Source organism: Hypanus sabinus, chromosome 1, assembly GCF_030144855.1.
Source record: "Hypanus sabinus isolate sHypSab1 chromosome 1, sHypSab1.hap1, whole genome shotgun sequence".
In the NCBI taxonomy this organism is placed as follows: domain Eukaryota; kingdom Metazoa; phylum Chordata; class Chondrichthyes; order Myliobatiformes; family Dasyatidae; genus Hypanus; species Hypanus sabinus.
Window position 1 is genome coordinate 172,148,700 of NC_082706.1, and position 19,255 is coordinate 172,167,954.

General features: G+C 41.0%; 1 protein-coding gene across 13 annotated transcripts in view; it reads left to right on the top strand.

Moving 5' to 3' along the window:
• fam110b (family with sequence similarity 110 member B) overlaps positions 1-19,255 on the top strand; it is a 165,517-nt gene that overhangs the window by 32,206 nt on the left and 114,056 nt on the right. For 2 of the 13 annotated variants that reach the window (XM_059981467.1, XM_059981423.1), the window contains exon 2: positions 10,181-10,263. The exons of the other annotated variants lie outside the window; for them this stretch is intronic. The gene's annotated coding sequence lies outside the window, so the exon portion shown is untranslated. The remainder of the gene's footprint in view (positions 1-10,180; positions 10,264-19,255) is intronic. 13 annotated transcript variants of the gene reach the window in all.

Sequence of the window (19,255 nt, forward strand, 5' to 3'; positions counted from 1 at the left end):
TAAATTTGGCAAGAGTGAATAGAGGATTTATGAGGATGTTGCCAAGCCTAAAGGCCTGAGCTATAGGGAGAGGTGGACCAGGCTAGGCCAGGCCTCTATTCCTTGGAGCATAGGGGAATGAGAGACGACCTTATAGAAATGCTTAAAATTACGAGAGGCATAGGTAAGTGGATGGTAATGGTCTTCTCCCCAGGATGAGGGAGTTCAAAACAAGGGATGGAGGTTTGGATATGAGGGGGGAGATTTAAAAGGGACCTGAGGGGTAACTTTTTCACAGAGGGTAGTGAGTCTGTGGAATGAGCTGCCAGAGGAAGTGGCTGAGGCAGGTATAATGGTATCATTTCAGAAGTACTTTGAGTGGGTGCTTAGTGGGATATAGACCAAGAGCAGGAAATTAGAATTAGCTGGATCTGTACTATGGTCGATAAGGATTTGTGGAGCTGAAGGGTCTGTATCCAAACCATTTGCACAAATTATTTTCTTGATCTTAAATATCTTTTTATGTTGGATCACTTAATGGTCTAATAACTCCCAATGAAAAGACCTGAATTTTCCTCTTCATTTTTTTGTGGTAGTCCTGGGAGAGCTGTTAGATATTCTATAACTCATCATACTGCTATCATTTTGTGGAATCTGTGCCATGCCACTTTTGTTCTTTTCTGGCAACATTGCCCCGACTGTATTTTCCAGAAGACCTCTGTGTTGTGGCAGTTTTGGTAAAGGAAAGTTGCCCTTCCAGAATTCATAAATAGCTATCCAAAAAAACTGCAGATAAAATGCACTCTTGCAAAAATTTTTGTCAGAGATGTAATGGGGGGGATGGTGGAATGTAAATATTTCCAGCTTGTTTCTTGATACATTCACAGATGATGTGGATTTGCATCGCGGAAGATCGCTATGCTGACTATTTTCTAGGTTCATAATTCTCTCTCCCCTCCTGCCCCATCCCTGTACCATGGGTGATGCCTGTAACTGTGAAATGAACATTGTCTTTTCTTTTGTTAATTTCTCAGTAACTATATTCGTAATTCACTTTTTCACTACTGTTTTAAAGGTTTTGCTATTCAGGAATTGTCTTTATCTTTTTGCCCTGGTAACTTGACTCTACCATCTCACAAACAAGAGAAAATCTGGAGATGCTGGAAAACTGGGCAACATACACAAAAAAGGACTGCCGAAGGGTTTTGGCCCAAAGCATCAACTGTATTTTTTTCCATAGGCGCTGACTGGCATGCTGAGTTCCTCCAACATTTTGTGTGGGTGCCTCTACCACCTGCTACCTTTCTCCACTTCCAGTAAACTTTCTAAACTCCAATATTCTTTGCTGTGGTTTCCACACATCATATTTGACGTCTTCAGCAAAGCTTAGATATTGTTATTCCTTTATTTGCAGATCAGTAACATGAATAGAATGCATACAAAAAATCTAAGACACATCTATCAGTATTTTACCAAATCTCATTTAGATAAATTAACTTTGTCTCCAGTGTGTTTAATATCGCAGTCATGGTATTGTTTTTAAGAAGTTACAAAACAGTTTTTGCAAATGTAAGTTTTGTAACATATACAAAATTAATCTTTTTCTGAAAAAAATATGATATCCTATGAGTTTAAGCACATTAGGCAGATCATTTTGTTTTAAATTAATCTCTACTCATTGTGCCCTTTGTTACTGTGTAGAGAAACTTTGCTTCTTGTTTGTGGGTTTGAGAGAGATTTTGAGGGTAGCAACCTGAGGGAAATGTTACACTATCAGATATCCTATTTTGCAGCTTGGATGTTAAAATAAGGCTTTGTTATTTTCAATGGCTATTACAAGCCACTTGTTTAAAAGCAGTGTGAGGGAGTTATCTCTAATATCCTGGCCAATGTTTATCTCTCAACCAGCATCACCAAAGCAGATTACCAGATCATTATCACGTAGGAGTTTGCATGTCAATAGCTGCCACATTTTTGATATAATCACATACTTTCCTAAAGTGTTTCATTATAGTATACCCCCACGTTATGGAGGAATTCTGTTTGCAGAAAACCATTCCTATCTTGATCTTCCCGTAAAGCAGAACTTTGATGGATCCTGGTGAATTGGGACACATTAGGACCAGGCAATGCTGGAGAAACTCAGTAGGCCAGGCAGCATCTATGGAAAAGAGTACAGTCGACATTTTGGGTAGAAACCCTTTGGGAGGACTTGAGGGATAAAAAAGCTGAGGAGTAAATTTAAAAGTTGGGGGAGGGGAGAGAGAAACACAAGGTGAAACCTGAAGAAGGAGGGATGAAGTACTCCTCAGCTTTTTTTTCTCTCCAGAATCTCTGGTTTGTATCTCCTGAAGTTCGTTAGGCTTGCTGACATTGTGTGAAAGGCAGTTGTCGGCCAAGTTTTCAGTCTTTCTGATGTATGCTGATTCATCACCCCCTTTGATGCAGTAGTGTCATCAGCATTAGCCACACAGTCACAGGTGTAAAGCGAGTAGAGTGGGGCCCAAGTACAAATTCCTGTGGTGCTCCTGTGCTGGTGGAGATTGTGGAGATGTTTTTGCCAATCTGTACTGATTGAGGTCTACTAGTTTGGTACCAGGATCTAATTGCACAAGGGGGTACTGAGGCCCAGGTTTTAGAGTTTATTGGAGTTCACTGATTAGTGACAGAGTTTATTAAAAGTGACAAAGATTGCACAAACATGCAACTGACACTACTTAAAGCTGTTCTGTAACAGTTCCCTCCTTCAGTTAAGCGGCATAGTGTCAATTAGCACTCAAAACCTTCTATAGATGTACCATGGAGAGCATTCTGACAGGCTGCTTCACTTTCTGGTACGGAAGGGCTACTGCACAGGGCCAAAAGAAGCTGCAGAGGGTTGTAAACTTAATAGGCCCCATCTTGGGCATTAGCCTACAAAGTATCCAGGACATCTTCAGGGAACGGTGTCTCAGAGAGTCAGCGTCCATCATTAAGGACCTCCAGCTCCCAGGACATGCCCTTTTCTCACTGTTACCATCAGGGAGGAGGTACAGAAGCCTGAAGGCACACACTCAGCGATTCAGGAACAGCTTCTTCCCCTCTGCCATCCGATCCCTAAATGGACATTGAACCTGAGAACATTACCTCACTTTTTTACTATATAGTATTTCTGTTTTTTGCACTGTTTTTAATCTATTCAATATATGTATGCTGTAATTGATTTTATTATTTTTTGTTTTTTTCTTTTATATCTTGTATTGCATTGTACTGCTGCTGCCAGGTTAACAAATTTCACATCACATGCAGGTGATAATAATTCTGATTACGATTTTTTCTTTAAAAATTGTCCCAAATAATCAGCTGCCCTGATTAACCGATAGCTTAATAATGGGAATTACTGTACTAACAAAAACTGCTGTCTTTCAGTTTTCTCACATAAATTCCTTTTGAGAATTAATTTTTAACCTGCTTCTCCAGTGTTTTGGTAGTGATTTGTGAATTATGGAGGGCAATTTTCTGTTACACAAACTACTGTAAAACTGGTACATTGGAGATGCTTGTGGTTGAAAACCCAAGGGAAACTTGAAATAAATAAAATAACTACTCTTCTGCCATGAGGAGAGAAGGTCAAATGCAGGCTGGAGGAGCAACACCTCATATTCTGCCCGAGTAGTCTCCAACTGGATGGCAAAAACATAAATTTCTGTACTTTCTGATAATTCCTACCCCTCCTGTTCTTCTCTTTGGTTCGGGTTACCCTCTCAATCCTTCTGGCCTGTCTATAACCTCCTTCTGGTTCCCCACCCCCTTCCCTTTCTTCCATGGACCACTGTCCCCTCCTATTAGATTCCTTGTTCTTCAGCCATTTACTGCTCTACCTATCCCCCCCACCCGCATTCCCTCTTTCCCCCCTTCACACACCAGCTGCTGGTTGATATTCAGATTTATTTATCACATGTACATTGAAACCTCCGGTGAAGTGCATCATTTATGTTAACAACCAACACACCCAAGGATGTACTGAGAGCAGCCCACAAATGTCGCCACACATTCCGGTGCCAGCCTAGCATGCCCTCAGTGTTCAGCGGAACAACAAAACCAATCAAGACAATAGCTAAGGAAGTACTTTTCCCAGACAGACAGACCCAATGAATCCCAGGACAGGCCACCGCAGGAACTCCAACCCTTGACCCTGGACTTGCAGACATCTGGCCTCTGACCTCTGGGCAAGCCGACCCAGGAGCTTGACCTTTGGACCTTGGCCTCTGGACTTCCCATCTTTGGTCTTTGACATTCAGGCTTCAACCTTCAGCTTTGCCCTTTTGATTTTGCTGGCCCTCAGAATCCCAGGACTCGCTGATCACTGCTTTGTTTGGCTTTTGGGCCTCCTCTTCAAGTCTCGCACGGACATTTGACCCAGTGACATGGCGGGGTTACTGGCCCTTTTAACTGCAGGCCACGAGGACCTCTGACTTGGAACTTGATAACCTGGGGTTTGCTGATCTTCACTGCATCTGTTGAGCTGACCCCTGGGATTGATGACCTTCAACTGGAGAGTGTTCTGACCTCTACCTGAACACTGGTACCTGATCCTGACTCTTCATTCCTGACCCTGAGCTCTAGCTCTCCCTAATTTCTGTCCCCTAAAGCCATCCCTACAAGCCTTTTTATAAAAAAAGAGCAACTTAAGTCTGAGCCACGGCATTGGGAGTTCACCATCAACCTACTCAATATTACCACGTCTCTTCCACTCTTTAGTGTGAAGTGTATATCCCATTTACAAGTGCTTACGTCATTCAAAAAACCATTTATGTTCTGTAATCATAATGCACCTTTAGGAACTATTACTGTCCTGTTTTATATTATTTATGTTGCCATTGAATTACGTGAAATTTCTCTTTTGACCAGACTTGTGTTTTAAAATCACTTGTTGAATGGCAATGAGAATTTTTTAAAGTTTTGCTTAACTGCTTGCATTTTTATCTAACTTTCTGGTCAGTGCATGTCAATTTTAACATAATAAATCAACTTTAAATTTTTTACTCCTATTGTCTGTCTTAAAATGATGGCCAGTTTTAGCCTGCATTCTGAATTGATTTGTTGATCTAATTGGATCCATTATCATTTGTATGCAATTAACTTTTCTAGTTCAACACTTTGAAATTGGGCACCTATTATTTCTTTTCAATTTGTATCGCATTTGTTTTTTTACTGAAAATTTTCAACTATTCTTTTGTTGGACATGAATGAAACGTGTTAAAAACATTTGGAGTTGCATTCTAAGGCCTTATGTTTCTCAGCCTACTGTAGACATCATTAATTACTTTCCTCTCTTCAGCTGATTTTGCAGCAGTTAGTGGTCTATTTTACTTAATGTGGGTATTTATAGGCTCATTTCATTTTATGGCACAGAACCAACTCATTTGGCCTGTGGTGCCGATATCGGCTCACAAAGGAATGTCAATTTCCCCTGTTCCTCTTGCAGAACTCTTGGAAAATAAATATCTGCTTCAACATTAGGTAGAAGTATGCATCCACTGATACTGCTAGCCATATTTCTCCACCGACTCATTGTAGATTAAAAAAAAACTTGCTTAAAATTTCCTTTTGTTCTTGTATTATTTTTAAACATTTCCTCTTATGAACCAAGTATTTAAAATATATTTTCCCCAGTTTACTTCCTCAGAAAAGTGATGTTTTTATTCTTCTTTAGGCAGTTTCTTGGAAAAGTGCAATGAGCTTCCACTCGAGCAAATAACACTGGACAACAAAGAAAGATTTTGCTTCCTGAATACTTCTGGAGTGTATCTTAAGGATTTGGGGCTGCTGATCATGAAATTTCCCTATCACGCACCATTTAAAAACAAAATCCTGTATTATTTCAATTCTTAATTCCAAGTAAACTGAAATGTTGCCCACAATGTAAGCTGAAAAAGTTTTCTATCTTGTCCAGGCATGTCTGGGCATGCTTAGGCAGGGCAGATGCTGCATAGTGGGGCAGGTTTTAGAAAGGCTATAAAAACATCTCTCTTGTGCGCGTGCGCGCGCGCACACACACACACACACACACACACACTGCATTTACATGTTGGTTTGTGATCATGTTGATGCTCATGCTCTATGGGCATAGCATATTGTGTGTGCTCATTATAATAAAGTATTGTATTTTAGGAGTAGTTGTGACAGAAGAATGTCTGGCCAATGTTGCAATAGCTGAGATACTTCCTATTAACACGAGGAAATCTGCAGATGCTGGAAATTCAAACACACACAAAATGCTGGTGGAACTCAGTAAGCCAGGCAGCATCTATAGGGAGAAGCACTGTCGACGTTTCGGGCCGAGACCTTCGTCAGGACTAACTGAAAGGAAAGATAGTAAGTTAGTCCTGACGAAGGGTCTTGGCCCGAAATGTCGTCTGTGCTTCTCCCTATAGATGCTGCCTGGCCTGCTGCGTTCCACCAGCATTTTATGTGTGTTGCATACTTTCTGTTATCTTTGTGGCAAGTATACACTTAAATCTCAAGATGGAGCATGACTCATTAAGAAAGCCTATGAGCTCTACTTTAGGTGTAAAATTTGTGACCAGGACAAAGCCCAGGCTCCCTAGAGTTAAGCTCAGAGGAAGTCAATGCCGTTCGCTGTCCCAATGCGTCTAGACGACGTGAAGTCTAGTGGAGCAGACGAAGATTTCATTTAGCATAAGCTGGATATGGAAAACGGTACTGATACAGATTTTGAGCAATTTGGGTTGAGTCAGCCTCATCTGAGTTAAATAACCCAGTTAGAGATTTGGGTTTGTTAAAGGTAAAAGCAGGGTTCAAGTCTGCAAGGATGTCACCAGACCAAAAATCTCCTTGGTGATTTTGTTATTTGAGAGAGATGTTTCCTGTTTGTCCACAAATCAAACAGGTCATCAATGACAGGCAATTATTTGAAGATCTTCTAGTGGGACTGGAGAAAATCACTTGGAAGGCATTCAAGGACGTTGAAAAATTTCTTTGCAACAACAGAGCACAGAACCATGAAGCACAACATGTCACTAAAGATTAATTTTCTGCATTACCATTTAGACCTTCCCTGCAAATTTTGGCGCTGTCAGTGGTTTTAACAGGACATTGCAGTCATGGAGAAACAGTGTCAGGGCGACTGGAATCCATGAATGCTGGCTGATTATTATTAGACACTTAATCAAGAGCCTCAGGCAGGTAGAACAAATGAAAATCATCAGCAAAACAGTTACAGCTTAGTTGAACTACTGAAAAGCATCAGTGCCATTATATAATTAAATACGTTATACAGGTAGTCCCGGAGTTACGAACGTCTGACTTACGGACAACTCATACTTGCGAACTGAGGAAGGAGAGCGCTGTCCGCCATTTTAAGTCATTGCCGTTGACACTGTGTTGAGTGTTTAACTTTGTATTTGGCTTAAAATTTTCTTGGTAAGATTCACCCTGACCCCGCCTCCCCCCTCGTTCTGGTTGGATGGTAGCGCAGTGAGATCAGCGCCGGGCTCGAGAACAGAGATTCGATCCAGTGACAGTCTGCTCCTGTGCCGGGTTGATGTCGATGCAGTGACTCCTGTACCATCCGTGCCGGGTTGATGTCAAGCTTGCAACTCGACCTCGTTTAAAAAAAACACTGCCACCTCCAGTTTAAATACCCACGCAGAATATTGTGGAGGATCAAATACCCAAACTCAGCACGGTCTCCACTTGTCCCATTTAGCCTGTCTCAGTGCGGTGGTTTTTAGGACCCAGCAGACCCCGGGAACTGGCGGAGTTCAGGACCCGCCACCCGCAGTGTTTCTGCTCCAGTGACGGGAAATGATCGCGATTGAAAATAAAGTGGAAATAATAAAGCGTTTGGAAAGAAAGGAAACACCATCGGTCATTGGAAAAGCATTAGGCTACAGTCGGTCAATGATTGGAACAATTTTAAAGGGTAACGGATGAAGTGAAAATAATGGAGCATGTGAAACGCCCTGCCCCAATGAAAGCTACAATTATTACTAAGCAATACAGTGGTTTTATTATTGGAATACACACGTTTCTTAAGTGTTTTATATGCATAGAAAGGTAAAATATATACTATATACTAAGACAAATGTTTGATGAACTGACGCTAAATAATACTGGATGTACTTGTTCCAATTTACATACAACTCTGACTTAAATACGGACTCAGGAACGGAACTCATACGTAACCTGGGGACTGCCTGTATTCAATAAGTTAATTTCTTGTTCCTCCAAGTTCGTGATGCAAGTAGTTTGAATCTATACTTGTGTTCAACTTCAAGCAGTCTATCATGACCACAAGAAATTTCTGAGGAGGCTACACTTACGAAAGCGTTTGCTGTCCAGTGTAAGCTGCTAGAGGAACTCAGCCGGTTAGATAGCATCTGTGGAGGGAAATGGAAGTGTAATTCGGGTTGGGATCCCTCACTTGGACAGTCTGTTTCCCTCCAAAGACCCTACCCAACCTGGTGAATTCCACCAGCCGCTCATATGAAGTCCAAAAACACTGTTCTCTTGCATCTCTACATCCAGCTGATCTTTGTTTTAGTTTACGAGTGCAGACAAGGGAGGTGGTAGTGAATACTCTTTTTCCATTTGAAGCATTCATTCACCAGAAATTCCCAGGAGTTAGTCAGGAGAAGCAGCTTCAAAGAAGCTCCGACTTTATCCTTGAAGTATCCTGATAAATGGTCTTGCCCTGAAAAGTCAACTCTTTTTCCTCTTCATAGATGCTGAGTTGATCCAGCATTTTGTGTGTTACTTTTGATTTACAGCATCATCAGATTCTCTTGTTTATGGTCAAGCATACACTTGAATCTTTTCCTTTGTTCCTGATAGCTCAGGATATCAAATTGATTGAAAGAATCTGTTGTAAGGCTGCCAATGGAATGAAATAGAACAGTACAGGACATGGAGAGGCACTTCAGCACACAGTGCTGTGTCAAACCAAATAAGTTAGTCATCAAATGGCGAATTAAACTTTCTGCCTACACATTGTCCATATCCCTGCATTTTCCTCACATTCATGTGCCTGGCTAAACATCTCTTAAATGTCTCTAATGTTTCTGCTTCTACCACCACCCCAGGTGGCACATTTCAGGCATTTCACTCTCTGTGTATAAACTCTCTGTGTTTCACTCTCTGTGTATAAACGAAAAACCTGCCCCTCGGATCTACTTTGAAATTGCCCCCTCTTGCCTTAAACAAGAAGATGCTGCCTATCTGCTCAATCTGTCTCTCATAAACTTATAAACCTCTATCAGATTTTCCCTCGGCCTTTGCTGCATCTCAGAGGAAAAAAAATCCCCAAGGTTGTCCAAACTCTTGTAATAGCACATGCTCCCTAATCCAGGCAACGTCATGGTAAACCTCTTCTGTGTCCACTTCAGAGCCTTGACATCATTCCCATAATGAGATGATCAGAACTGTATGCAGTCTGCAAATGTAGTTCAATAAAAGCATCCACGGCCTCCAATCTGGGATATGGACCTCGGAGAAGATGCTTTTGCTTGTACACTATCCTTACCGTGTATTTGAGTGCTTAAGGTACCTGCTGAAGAGTAGGGATGAGTAGTGATCTCTGCTTCTCAAAAGATCATGAATATTTTGCCAAATATGAAGTTTTGATTTAAAAGTACACTATTCCTCAATCAGCCAAGGCCATTACTAACAAATTGATGCTATTCACCTTTACATTCATCAATGTTGGTCTTTGCTTATGGGTACCTCCCATGTCAGTCAGCACTGTGGTGCAGTGGGGCAGATTAATAGGGAAGCTCAATCTTGGCTCATTGAAGCCTTTTACACCACCAAACAGGAGGAACTGAACATCCTCTTTAAATTTAGCTGTTGCAGGAATTTGTTTTCTCCCCCCATACTTCGCTTCACTCTGTGATATTAACTAACCATTCTCATTACTAACCAATACCAAGATGTGTTTTTTGCCTCAGCCAACATTTTGACCTACTCTTCATCATACAGCATGGAAGCAGGTCCTTTGGGCCTACTGGTCCATGCCAACCATGAGTCCCAGCTAATCTTGTCTTATTTGCATGTGTCTGGCTTATAACCTTTCCTATCCATGAGCTTTGTAAAAATGCTATTAATTTACCTGCCTCCGCACTTCCTCTGGCAGCTGATTCTCAGTGAAGCAGCCAGATTCATCAAAGACCCCAACCTTTCTTCAATCCTGTCTCATCAGGCAGAAGATATAGAAGCATGAGAGTGTGGACCACCAAGCTCAAGGACAGCTTTTAACCTCCTGATGACTATCTCCCTAGTAAAGTAAGATGAACACTTAACCTCACAATTTATCTTATTTTGATCTTGTATCTTGTTTTCTACCTGCACTGCGCACTCTATACTGTAACAATTGGTGTTGCACTGTTGTTTCAGCTTGTACTTTCTCAATATGCTGTTGTAATGCATTGATCTGTATGGATGCAAAACAAGTTTTTTGCTGCAGCTTGTCCATACAGATCAATGTGACAATAATGAACCGATTTACCAATACTGATCGCCCTCTAGGCAGTAAAAGTTGCCTCTTAAACTTTCATTAAATCTCTTCCCTCTCAGCTTAAACCTGTGCCCCCTAGTTATTGAGTTCTCCAACTCTGGAGGTGAAAAACACATTGACCCTAACTAATCTTCATAATCTTAGATGCCTCAACCTGATCATGATCCCTTCATGACTCAGTCTCTCAAGCCCTGGCAACATCCTTGTAGATCTCCTCTGTCCTCTTTCCAGGTTTTAATGACATTTTTACTAAATCAAACTTCCCAGTTTTTTTTCCTCCTTTGCTGCAATGATGCATCCTGCCTCCAACAAACGTCCTGTGGGAGCCAACATTCAGAATTAATGGGAAACTAAGGTTATACAGATCTCAAGATGCAGCATTCTTGGGGGTCCAGTTCAAGCCATCGATTCTTTCACTTACTGAATACAAGGACATGGGCCACATACTCAACATCCTTGTGGTAACTTCTACTTTACAAAAAAACCACTCGACAAGTTGATGGCAAATGATATTTACAATACAGAGGCTTCCAGGTACCTCGTGCGGCATGGGTGGAGGAACAATGCATACTGGGAGTGAAAAGAGCGGAAGTAAAGACCCCGCCAACCCCGGTAGTATTAACTTACTTTTAATAATACTCACATTACAACAATCCTCATGATATTGTGATATCAAAGGAAAAGTAGAAAATTTAGTGGACGTCTTCATGAAGACCATGATGTGCACAATTCTATATTAGAGCATTAAGGTGGGAAAACATACAATGTCTTAGAACATCAGGATTAAAAGGTCTAATGAAAAAGGCCCTTTTTTCCAATTAGGTTTTATAGATCTGCTGACATCATGAGTTTCTCTGCATTATCATCTTGTAGCAACAAGTCTGAAACTGAATATAAGATATATTTTTGTATTAATTTAGCATTGCCTTGACTTAAGCATTTTTAATTTTTTTAGAACCAGTGTGCTTTTAGCATTTGTCCTGTTACTTTCAAATGTTTGTGTATTACAGGCCTCACAAAAATTTTAGTTAATGTTCTGTAGTAAGTATTCTGTACTGTTGCCCTCCATTTTATAGGCAACTTACACAATCTTTACTCCCCCAGCCCCCAGTGATGAGCAATGCGCACAAGTAAATACTCATTTCCAATGGGAAAATAAGATCATTGGGAGGCAACAGGATAACTCTTAGCGATCGGCTTTCCGACAGAAGTACAATGTTGGGATTCTATCTGTGCCAAATTAAAAATGTGTTCAAAAGACAAAAGGTTGGTGTTTGCTTTGGGAAATTATTTTTGGCATTCCTTCAATTTAGTATTTTCTTAATACGAGATAAAATTAGCTCTGAAGTCTGAAACCTACTGCATGTGGAACACGATTGTAGTTGGAGAACATTGCTGAATATTTTTTGTGAAATTGATGTGCGCATTGTCTTATTTTAATTGTGCTTCTCTTATCTAAATCAGATGAGATCCATTTTTTGGATGATGTTTTACCAGAACAATATGAAACTAGCTCGACTCCCAGATGCTGGTGGAACACAGCAGGCCAGGCAGCATCTATAGGTCATTCTGACGAAGGGTCTCAGCTGGAAACGTCGACTACTTCTTCCTATAGATGCTGCCTGGCCTGCTGCGTTCCACCAGCATTTTGTGTGTGTTGTTTGAATTTCCAGCATCTGCAGATTTCCTTGTGTAGACTCCCAGATTCTTGTTTCTCAGAGCTTGTCACTGTACTTCTAGATACTTTTAGGCAGAACACAAGATCCAAATGACCACATAGGCTGCTAGGAGCTGCTGTGGTGTTTTTTTAAAAAAATGTCAGTTACATTGCTCCTACCTTTTGTTATATTTTATCAAAACTTTGGTGTTTGGGAAATGAGGGATATCTCTGGTCTTACTAATGCAAAACATTACAGCGCAATACAGGCCTTTCAGGCTACAATGTTGTGCTGCCCAAGTTGGTCTCTGCTGGAAAAGGCATGTGTTAAGAGTGTGGTTTGTGTGTTATTGTGTGCAGCTTTACCACTGGAACAGTGCTTGTGTGCAAGGAAATGTTAATATGCACAATTAACTGTGTCTTGTACACTTTGTGTAGAGTGAGGGCTGGAACTCTGTAGTTTGGTATGGTGTGTGGCCTGCAAGTCTATGGATTTGGGGTTAGAATGGAGAAGGATCAGTGATGGAATGGAAATTGGGACCTTGGGCTTGGGTATGCAAGATAATGGGAGGGATAGTTGGGGATTAGGTTTAGGGGGTGTGCAATCAAAATAGTGAAAGGCAGTGGATACCCAAAGAGCATCATCAGTGGGTCATTAGTACAGGACAGGGACTTTACTAGATAATTGCAAATACTGGGTCGAGTTCTTAGAGCTCAAGATTGCCCACCTGATCAGGTTTTGCTGACAGACCTTAAAATCATTGTGAAGACCTTCTTCCAGAAGAACAGATTGTGATGTGCAGACAAATGTTGCAAAAATAATATTCAAACATACTTCTGTCTGGAGTGTCTCCCTGTGTAAGTGCACAATAGGCAAAGAGCATCTGGAAGCAAAAAGATGATTTTGTACAGCATTGCATTCTGAGTACTATTGTACAGCACGTGTGTATGTTACATTATACTATAAATTTTTGGCGCATATCTGTTGCTAGACAATTACTGACAACTGTTTTATTGTGAAATCACCAGGACATTAATTGAAATGATTTCTTCGATTAATTGGATGTCAAAGAATTGGTTATTGTCCATATAGCACCATAAATGTCATTGGTTTACGTCATGCATTTTTTTACAACCATGGCCTTGTGGAGGGTATTTCCAGCAGCTGCCAAATTTTGAATCTTGGGCTCACTCCTACTTATTTCTCTGCAAAGTATGACTTCGAACTAACTAGATTGTCTGTATAAAATGTATTGATACACAGATAGTTAAAGAAACTGGCAAATGTCATTGGGTTGAGTTGGGGAAAAAAAGTTGACTTGCCCATTTAGTGCAGATTTATAAATGATGTCTTCTGAAGGCTGGATCGCTGTCAGTGGCACAAGTTAATGGTGGTCACTGAACTGCAGATCGTTATGGCAGCTACTTTTGAAGGGGACAGATAATGGTGTTGGGGTGAATTGTTCCTGGATTACCTGTGTGTGGATAACAAGCACATGTTGTAATTGACCAAATTCCTTTCCTTTTCCTTTAAGATGGTGGCACACTTGTATGCAGTGGTTTCTAGGGGCCAACCAAAGGATTTATTGTCTTTTTTTAAAACTTTTTTAAAATAAATAATCGCAAGTCCTTGCTGAACATTAGAACTTTAAGTAATGAAGGTCTACAATATCTTTGGCAGAGAAACTGCGGGAGCTGGACTTTACTGCCCGTGTCGGAAAGACAGGAAATGAGTTGGTGCACAAAGGAGGTGTGTAGTCGAACAGCAAGTGATCGTCTTTGTCGTTTCTCTTGTGATTGCAAGACCCTGTTGACCATTGTTAATGTAGAATGCTGCAAGTGTGATTCACTGGTTTGTTGGTGAACGGTGGGTGAGATGCATAGCCTCAGTTGTGGCGAGGACTAGGCCTTGAGCCGTTTTGTTGTCCGTTTGGGGCCACTCCGAATCGGTGCGCTCCACCAGAATGCCAGAGCCGGTGTGGCTTTGTGTACATTGGAGTCGGTGCTGCCTTCTGGTGTTCACTCGGCCGAAGACCAGGTGTATTGGGTCCGACTGCAGACTGCTGCAGCATTCAGGAACTCGAATGATATTTTTTGTCTGACTATTTTATTAGCAGTCTCGTATTTGCTACATGTGCCTTGTGCTGTGTATGACTGCTGTCTACTCTGCTTTGTACCTTGGCTCAGGAGTAATGTTTTGTTTGGTTGTATTCATGTATGGTTGAACTTCTTTTGTTTTACCTGCTTGCCCGTGTGTTCAACAAGATGAAATCCTGAATGAAGAAGCAAAAGCAGTTGGGATCCCAGTTTTCACTTTGAGTGTGGATGATGGAGAGAAGTTTTCTTTCCCCCAGCCGCCAAGCTAGCCTCCATTTTAAGTGGCCAGTTGGAACAATAATGGAAGTCTTGGAACTGCCTGAAATAAAAGCTGCCATTTTAACTGACAGTTATGTTGAGAAAAGAACTTTCAATTCAAAAGTAATACTTTAAGTGTACTTTCATTGACTTTGCTGGGTTTTGTGAATTTTCAAGGCTTTTGAATATTAGAACTGGCTTATTACTTTCATTTGGACATCAATCATCTCATCGTTTGTTTTAAACTTCCCAATGGTTTTAAGTCCTTAATCTTGAATTAGCATTAAATATTTGCAATTTTCAAATCATAGTCGAATAAGAAAGAAAAATAAAATCAAGGCAGGGCTCCTTTAATTTTGTTCTGGTCCTGAAATGTTTAATTGCCTTTTGTTTTTTTAATGGCATATACGGCTCAGAACTTGCTGAGAAATGGCAGCTTTGATCAATCCAGTAAAATGTCTTCATAACAGGAAACCTGGACATTTCCGGTACATAACCCAGCCTTTTATCAAGTTGCTTTTAGAACGATAGAAGACAATTCTGACCTGCTCTTGATGTTCATATCAAAATTGTTTACACCAGCCCTCATTGTAAAAGTAGGTGTAGGCATTTGTAATTAAAGCTATTCAAGTTTCCTGGGTTGATGGTTATCATAAAGTCTTATGTTTGTTGATGTTACAGCTATTTAGCCTCTTGTAAATTTGAAGAATTACTGAGAAATGTCTTGCTCTTCAAGCATGTTATCCCCATAGGCACCAATCACACCATCTGGAAGTATCGTTGTCATACAAAAGTTTATGTGCTTCATCAATTTACAGCAATCTTATACCTTGAAGTTGTTAATACATCGGTATGGTATGAGTAAGGTCTCTTTACTCTCTAACTAAACTAATAATTAAAAAGAAATCAAGTATATTTCACTGCTCACCAGAAAGAGGAACCTCAACACCATGATGTCAATTGGCATTTTGTGGTTACAAATAAATTGGGAAAACTATTTAAAAATAATCTTTGTCCATGCTATATGAACAAAACAACTGGAGACCAAAAGATTCAAACAACTGTACTAAAACAATCCTGGGGCTTTTCTGTAATCCCTGTCTTAAAAAGAGTTGCTTTTATAGCCTTTGGGAAGGAGATGTGGAAATAGGGAAGTTGTTGTGCTTCTTATTTAGAGCGCTTTGTGACTCATTCTTGATCAAGTAGTTTATTTTTGTGTTCAGGTCTGATTCTAAACGATACTGCTGTTTGTAAGATATCATTATCACCAATGCTCCAAAGTCCGTGAAGATTGGAAGTTGATTATACAATGTTGAAATGATACCCAGTAGAGAATGTGACACGTTATGTTATAAGGGAGCTTGATAATAATTAAGTTACAAGATTAAAAAAAAACTAGTTGATTCAGTTTATCGTGGTTAGAGTGTTAATCAAGAAATCAAAGAAATTTACTTTGAACTTTTGGGAGGAGAAAAGCAAGAGACGGAAATCTGAATCAAAAGATGTAAAATGTTAGCCATATTCAGCAAGTCAGGCAGTCTCAGAAAGGCAAAGTTAACATTTCAGTGGTGATATCCTTCATCAGCCTGGAGAAATTGAGTTGTAAAGTGGATTGGTGAAGAGAAGATTGTCTCAGTTGCTAACATTGAACAAATATGATTGAGAAAATGTAAAAAGGTAACGTAATAAATATATTTTTTAAAAGCAGTAAGATCTTTTAGGTTTTTTCCTCTCAAAGCTGGTAACTCCAGCCAGTCACATTATTCTTTTAATTTCTTGACCATTCAACTCCATGCACATCTAGCCTCTACTCTCTCATTCCTGATGTAGGGTTTTGGCCTGAAATACTGACAATTTATTTCCTTTCACCAGTGTAGCTCGATCTACCTGATTGTGTGTGCAAGTACTAGCTTTGCCTTTCCCAAATTAAAATCGTAACTCAAGATAAGACCCTTCTAATTGACTCTCTTATTTTTAGCATTCACAACTGTGTATTATGCAGCATGCTGTTATCAATCCTTGACTGTGCTGAGGCCACCACCCCCCACTTACTTTTCCTCATTAAGCAGCACACGTTTATTTCTGGATTTCCGAATGCCTCTGGCAAGGCCAGCATCCATCGTCCATGTGAACCGGCTCAAATCTTTACTTTGGCAAGTAGCCATCAGTACTCTTTTTGTTCAAGATGGGAGCTGAGTGTGATATTCCCACAAGATGAATTCCCACCAGCAGAGCACTGCAAGTCTATAATCTTCCGACATTGAGCAGTGCTGGATGGTCTATTGAAGGTTGTCCCAAGTATTTTCTAGGCAAGGTTTTTTTTGGATAGGCCACAATTTGATTGGTCAGATGCTGAGGAATTGGGGGTAGTAAGTGAAAAGTTCTAAGATGATGATGAGAGAATGAAAGGGAAGTAGCTGAGAGAGGTGTGGAGTCTTCTCTCCCTCAATTAAGGTAGAAACAGTGGTGGGATTCCTATTCCCATGTGTGTCCCCTAATTCAGTGCCCACATCCCTGCTCCTGAGGCCCATCACAGTACTTATCCGCCAACCCAAGGCTTCCTTCCTGCATCGTGGCTCAAGCTAGCCTGTTGCTAAGGGGATGCTGCATAGTGATGAAGCATGGGCTTCATCAGGGAAAGGGTGAGCACAGGGAGGAAAGGGAGCAGTCTTCTCAGTGTAAGGAAAGAGGAAGAGACTGGGGTGACAGGATGCCAGTAGGGAGATTGGTGGTTTGGAGTTGAGGTTGGAGGAAACGGAATTGTGGAAGAGTGGTTGGAGTTCTAAGAGTCTGAATTTGAAAGAGAAGAGATGTAGGGATGGAAAGGATTGAAGACTGGAGGGGCTGAAGGAAAGGTGGGGAACCATCATTTCAGTAGCATTGCGCGATGGTATCCGTGCCTGGGCCCTCACATTGAAACACTTGTACATGTAACCACTTATACATTGATGTCCATATGAAATAGTCTGGTCTCCATTTATCCAGGACCCTTCTATCACTGGATTAAGACCCTGCTTTGCCAAGACAGTGCAGTAATAAAAGTCATGCACCGGTGATTTCTACTCATAATGCAATCCAAACACCTAAGTGTCTATTCACTGAGCCAAGAGCCGAGTGAGTCCGTACCAGCTGGAGTATACTTCTTAATCATGGCACAGTCTTTAACTCTGTCCCACAGTACATTATCCCTTGTCTGGCTTTGCCACTGCTCCTGACTTAAAGGAAGTCAAAAGGACCCATTGCCAATTGGAAAAATGTCCTTGAGAGGTGGTGGGAACATTGTTGAACCTATCATCTCATCCTTTCCTGATGAGGGAGTTGTGTCACAGACCTTGTACATAACATGATGTCATGAGTGGATTTGTGAATGGAGATGAATTCTCTGCAGTAACTGTATGTCTCCATGTTGTCCGCTATTGGGAACATTATCATCACTGAACTGTAGCGGAAAAAGAACTCTTCCCCAAGTTGTGATATGGATTCTGACCATCAGATACAAAGGATGTGATATTCAGTTTAACTGTTTATTTTCTTAGTATGACGCACAAGGAGGCCATTCAGCCCATCAGTACCATGTTAACAGTCATCATAGGTTCTTATCATTTGGATTCTCCCTCTCCTTTTTAATTCCTTTCAACTACTTTTTGCCCACATTTCCATCACTCCTTCCATCAGTATTCCATTCAGAGTAATATAATCACTCAGCATATCTTTGATGTGGGAGGAGATCAGGGCACCAACAGAAACCCTTGTGGCCATGTAGAATCTGCAGATTCCTCCCGTAAAGTACCCAGTGTCAGAATGGAGCACTGGCTCTTGGAACGAGTGCTATCTGCTCGGCCACCATGTTGCCCAAGGAACATGCGGACAGCTGCATTGTACGTAGTCTCTTTTGACCTTATACAAGCTTTTCATTCCATCGCTCAAGACGGATTGTGGAGTAAATATTAAGTTGGGTTGCCAACAGAAATTTGTCTCGCTCTTTTGTCTGAGTCTTTCCTTTGCCACCAATGTGACTCTGCTTTATCTGGTGAAACCATACTTGGTTGCACATTGTGGGTAAAGCCATTGTATTGTTGAGTTGCGTTGTAAATTCACTCCGAGTTTCTGAGTGTCTTTCCCTATAAGGTTTTGCATTTCCCTATCTCTGGGAACTAAGCTCATTTCTTTAATCATTTCAAAAAAGCTTAATGTTTGAAATTGTCAGCTATGATGTATGAACTTATTTTGCATTTGCTGAAAGAGGATTTGTGTTTGAGCGAAGAGCAGTGAAACATTCTGACAGAGCATGTCTGAACTGGCCTGTGGTGAATGATCAGCTGGATACTGAAGCAATGACAGTTGGAAATGCCTCCATGGGCACTCATTGATAGTTGGAAATGCCTCCATGGGCACTCATTGGTAGATGGAAATGCCTCCATGGGCACTCATTGGTAGTTGGAAATGCCTCCATGGGCACTCATTGGTAGATGGAAATGCCTCCATGGGCACTCATTGGTAGTTGGAAATGCCTCCATGGGCACTCATTGGTAGTTGGAAATGCCTCCATGGGCACTCATTGGTAGTTGGAAACGCCTCCATGGGCACTCATTGGTAGTTGGAAACGCTTCCATGGGCACTCATTGGTAGTTGGAAATGCCTCCATGGGCACTCATTGGTAGTTGGAAATGCCTCCATGGGCACTCATTGGTAGTTGGAAATGCCTCCATGGGCACTCATTGGTAGTTGGAAATGCCTCCATGGGCACT